Source organism: Molothrus ater, chromosome 3 (assembly GCF_012460135.2).
Source record: "Molothrus ater isolate BHLD 08-10-18 breed brown headed cowbird chromosome 3, BPBGC_Mater_1.1, whole genome shotgun sequence".
Classification (NCBI taxonomy): Eukaryota; Metazoa; Chordata; class Aves; order Passeriformes; family Icteridae; genus Molothrus; species Molothrus ater.
Window position 1 is genome coordinate 48,374,655 of NC_050480.2, and position 6,000 is coordinate 48,380,654.

Consider the following 6,000-nt stretch of genomic DNA (forward strand, 5'->3'; position numbering starts at 1 on the left):
CTGATGCTGTTATATTTACAGCAAGGAAAATAAAAGGCCTGTTTATTCATAAACTGGTAAAATATTAAATGATATCTCATTCTTGATTTAGATAATGTGAAGAAAAAGCATAAAAAAAGCTTCCAAGAATACATTTCTAATGCTGGACAGGTTTCTGTGGCCTTTACTTAATGTCATTATAACAAAATTTATTTTGTGGTAATTCAGTTTCAGCAGGGAAATAATTAATGGTCAGGCCATCATCCAAGACTAGCAGCCATGGTTAAGTTGGGCAGCCAGCCCAAAGTCACTGCAACAAATCAGATGCTGAAAATTAATCCAATCTTCAAAAATTCAATAAAATGCATAAACACAGAGGTTAAGAAATAAAGACTGTGTTTAGGCTTAAAATGCAGTTTGCAATATTTAGCTGTATAAAAAAAAAGAAACATGGAAGGGTAAGCTTTCAAGAACACAGACCATTTGGGTACCTTCTCCTGGGCAATTAACTCATGCAGTGCACTCAAACTGGTGAAGCTTTATGAGCACAAAGATGGTTACTGGTGCCTGTGGTTTGGCAGTCACATAAATCCTTTGTGTAGAGATGTGTGGTTCAGAAATAGGAACCGTGTGGCTGTGCTTTGGAAGAGCTAATGGGAAGGGCACCACCTAAAGCATGCTTAAATTATAGCTCCAGGTGGAAGTCTAAACAAAACCACATCTTGATGGAGTCTTTCTCTTCACATGTGTCTTGCTGAAACAGGCAAGCCTCTCAGATGTCTCCCACCCTGAAACACCTGTGCTTATAGCCAGAGAGCCAGAGTGGGAAATCCTCGCTAGCAGCAGTGGCCCTGGCACCAGCCAAACTACAGGTGAAATGGATTATTTAATCTCTCTACTTGAGTTATTCTGTTTCTTAACATGTAGCTAAATGGAGAAGTGCTGTTCCCAGTGCCTCCAGTCACAGTGGCTGTGGGGGTGCTGTGAGCACTTGATCAGACAGTGTTTCAGGTACTTTGGGACTCCATGTTAATGTGGTCTAAATGACCATCTTAAATTTCACTGAGAGTTACTTGTCCATGACTCCCACATACTGTCCTGCCACATGTGTGACTATTGCAGCTTGATGGCACTCACAGGCAGCTCAGGGTCTAGCAATGAGAAGCAGGACTCTGATCTGCCTTCTTCCCACCTGGGATGTCTTACTCACCAACAAGGAACAAGGATGAATAAACAGATGCTGGCATCTTTAGCCAGACTTGATGTAGTTTTTTTTTTTTTGTTGTCTTCTGGCACTTTCCATCCAAGTTCTCTCTTCAAAAATAATGTAAACAATCATGATATTGTATTCTCACCACCACTGAAAATCTCAATTGTTTGTTTGGTCTTAGTTTTTTTAATTAAGCCTAATTTACCTATTCAGCCATGGGCAACTAAAGCAGAAAGTGCTGCTCTTGATTTCTGAAGTCTTCTACTCTCCTTATATGGTAAAATAAATTCAATTTTTGCAGAAATTTTCATGCAAAGGACTGCAAAATGTCTTGTAAGGCAATAACTAGATATATTAGTCACCAGTTATCTTCCTCTGTACTAGAGGAAGACGGAGAAACAGGAGAAGGAAAATGTGTGAACTGAAGAAATGAGCAGCCTGCTGGGATAAGGCAGAGGAGGTGGCCAGGTGACCTTCCTTCCTGAGCTCTCATGTCACCTGAGAAGAAGGAGGGGAGCAAGTGCTGCTGGAAGGGCAGGGGGGGAGACAGGGAGAGCTGTGTGAACCGAGAGTGGCTGGGAAGCAGCTGAACTCCAGGGCAGAGGCTCAGGGCTGAGGTGTGAGCAGCGCCTGTGCCCTGGGGGCAGCAGAGCCACAGCCTCCCATCTTCAGAGCACTGGAAATACCTCCTTAGGCTGTTAGCAGACACAGACACAGGGGCTGAGGGCACACAGCAGTGAGACACAAATACATCTCAGCACCCAGCAATCACCGTAAGCACACAACACCCTTGGGAACAGCAAAGCCTGGCAAGCTATTTAACAAAATCTGCCAAGATCATTATTTTTGAGAGCAAAAAATCTGATTAGGTCTCTCTTGATTGCTGAGAACATGACTTGAGTACACTTTAGAAAATGCTGAGCTCTCCATTTGTGTATTTCTGCTTATGGAGCTAAAATCAGTAACTTAATTTTAGCTATAAACATGGTTTTATTCTGCTTTCCTGAATAGCTGTAATTTCAAGGTATCCTTCGGTGGCACTCTGATTTAAAAAGAAAAAAAACCCACAAACCCTCCAAAGAATTGCATCAGAAATTGATGGAAATTTTATCAATAGAATAATCTCTGTGCTTCTATGTCTGGTTTATTGGGGTATTACTAAACATAGAACTGTTATCTTTTTTTACTCAAATGTCTATATTATATACTTATAACTGTATTCCTGATTAAAATATATTCTTGGATAGCACAGACAGTATAAAACTATATTTGAAACCATTATGTTTTTGTGTTGCCATGAAAATCCAAGGTTCATTGTGTTAAAATTTTTGTTAAAAGCCCCACATCTGTAAAACAAACATTGATGAGAAATGCAGTAGTTACCAGAATGTGCTGTTATCCTGCTGAACCTGCTTTTCATTTGGCAAGGCACGAGAAAAAATGTGTAAGAAAAACTTGTTAAAGTCAAAGAGAAAACATACCTTATACAGATCAATGTACCTTTCCTCCCTTTTTTCAGCAGTGGACTTGGGCTGATTCTCCTCCTGTGCTCTGAAAGGCTCTGCTCAGCTCACACATCCTTTAGATACAAATCGATCTAACAAAATACACACAGCTTGTGGAAATTTAAGTGCCAGTACAGTCATTTCAAGTTGAATACTTTACACTTGGTGCCCAAGTGCTTGTTTGCATTTTCCACTGTGATGTTTGAGGAAACAAATGAAAAATTGGTTCATTGTTGCAACTAAAGTGCCCCAGAAAATGCCATGAATTTGAGTATAAGGACACTCTCGTTACATGGCTCAGTGACTCAAACAAGATGTGTAAGGTGGCAAAGTGTAATCACTTCATTTTTCAAGACATTGGGTGGTAATAAGTGTTGGAACTTCTTTATGAAAACAATATCTGACATTATCTGTTGTGCACACCAACAGACAGACCTTTCTGAACATCTGTGTTCATGTGCCACATGCCTCCCTGGAATAGTACAGAAGCCCATGGAGCTCACAAATAAAATGAAGAGCAAACCTACCCAAGATCAGGGTTTTCAAGACTGCAAATTAAAAGGATGGAGGTGTACATGAGTAGCTGGAAATCCAACTAAGCTCTGCAGTGTTTTGGTGAGAGTCTGCATTTTTCAGCAATATTGCTGTTGTATTTTGTCTGAGCATCATTTTTCTCTAGTCTGTACCCATTTACTCCTGTACTTTTCTGTGCAATTTCTGCCCTTGCTACTCCTCCCATTTGAAATGACTCATACCATAGAAGTGTTGAGGAAAATTCTTTGACTTGTGGAATTTTTTTTCTCCATGGGCTTCTGTACTCTATCTTGATAACTGTTCATTACAGACTTGCCAAAAAACAGAACAATACTATACATAGTTTGGTGCCACAGCTGCTTCTTTTCACCTGTGTTTCTTCATAATGCTTTTATTCAGTGGAAACACAAAACTGTGTGAGAATTCTGCATGGCTTTGAATCACCTACAAGAGATGTGCAGAAATCATAGCAATTAGATATAAATATCCCTACTGAAGAATCTGGATCCTACACCTGAGCAGAATTTTTCCATCAGTCCCTCTAAAGTGAGGCTAATGAAGTTGTTCTCCCACAGGGCACAGCTGCACAGAGCAGTGACATGAGGTGATGCTGAGGGCTGCCCCAGCCCAACACCCCACTCAGATGGTGGATGAAAGCAGAAGCCAAGGGCAGGGTGACACCAGGGCAAACATCAAAGGCACTTTGCTGCCCCCAGGCTCTGAGCGTCTGTAGCTCAGGATATTTCCAGAGCTGATGTAATTTCTCTGTTCAGTAATCTAGAATATATCTCTATTCAAGTCCTGCTGCTGTCTTCAGTGTGCATAAGCTTCAAGTGTTCACAGCGGCCTCTGGGATGAAACTCCATGAGTCTGCTACATGCTGGAGGAATAACCACACTATTTTGTTTGTTTTGCAGTGCATTTCCTATCCCAAAGTTTTCACATGGGAAGAGTCAGAGCATAATTAATCTGTTCTCCACCTTTTCCATTGGAGAACACGTGCTCTGTTAAGCACACACATAACAGAATATTAAGCAGGTGATGAACTCCACTGGGAATTAACAAAACCTTAGCCCAAACCTAAATACTATCACACCTGCAAATGCTTTGCTGAGCTTGGGAGCTCTGACAGCATTGCTGTGGAGCTGAGCTACACTATTTCTGTTCTGCTTTAAAGCAGAACTCCCTGCACCAAACCTTCATTTAGGTGTAAAGGTTTAAAATGTCCCTTCTAAACCTCTGCTTTCCTTGAGACAAGTTTTTGCCCTGTCCCTATTTGTTATCTGCTGCCTCAAAAACCCTGTGATTTATTAAGTTATTAAATGAAGTGTGCATGCCATTCCCACATAGCTTTCATTTTCTTAACTATTCCTTACCTTTGATATCCACTTGTTCTCTGCTGTGGTCAGAGGCCACCAGCACAAAGAAGGAAGTGAGTCCCTACACTCATCTGACCATCTCACAGAGCCTGAAGATGTAAAACTCCTGTGAGCACCAAATTCTGTTTCTAGGTACTTAAACAACCAAATGGAAGCAATCATCACATTAGCATTGCTTGTATGGCTCTACTGGTGCTTGTGCTAATGTAATTCTCATTATTTATTTTATTTGTAAAAATTCTGATGCATATATGCACAGATAAAAGACCTAGAAATAATGGAGGACAATTTAGAGGAAAAAGCATCCTCATGTTTGTGAATAATGCCTCATAAAGTCCTTTTCCCTATCCCTTTCCCCAAAGATTTATTTCTGAGCGTGTGACCAGCAGTTGTAATAGCCCAGCTACAGAGCAGACACCAAGAAGTTTCTTAGTATTTTTTTTAATTACCAGCTAAAAACTTCATCAAACCACATAAGTTTTAGGGCTTTTATGGACCAGATGAAGCTATACTGTTTGGTGTCCCAGCCCCTATATGCCACCTGCATGCTGACAGAGGAGTCACCTGGAGATACTGAAGAGAAAATCAGACGTCAGAGGCAAATCTGATGCCTGTCCCTAGCTTGGGGGAACTTCTGATAAACACCTCAGCCTGCTTGGGATATGGGGCATAGCATCATCCCTGGAGGAGACACCTCTAATTTGTAATGAATTTACTGACTCCTGCTTGTTTCATAGGCTGGTAGGACAGGGGTGATAGCTGTAGAGCTCATTGCAATTATTCAGGGCTTAAAATACTGGCCTAGAAAATGGGACTGTAGGCTTAGTTCTCTTTTCTGCCCAAAGTGTTTCACAACTGTGTCTCCCAGGATGTGGCCCTAGATGCTGAGCTGTATAGCATGTGAAGGAAATTTATGTTGAAGAGCCTTAACAAGCCAAAACCATTCTGGAGAGCAGGAAGGACACTAGCAGGCTCCTTGTCAACCATGAGCATCCTGGTCTCCAGATCCCACCATCAGCATCTCTGTTGTGCCTTCCCCCTCTGGCTCAATGAAACTTAGAATTCTGTCCTGCATTCTGGCATGATGCTGGGGAGAATTGGGTGATTTGATTCCACCATGCTAATGCCTAGCCTAGAACATGTTGGTAAAGGAACTTGCAGATTTTATGCTCACTTCCAAAGCAAGCATTCTTAGAAGAAATCTGTTATGCCAAAAATATCCCCATAATCTCAGGTGTTTCAGAAAAAAATGAGAGAAGTGGAGGCATATGTTCACATCAGCATCAAGAGATTAAATGTAAATGATATTTGTGTAGATGATATTTGTGCTCTGAAGCCTTAACTCACTAAGGAATCTGCAATGTTGTAAATCCCAGCCCTGGAAGCTGATGTA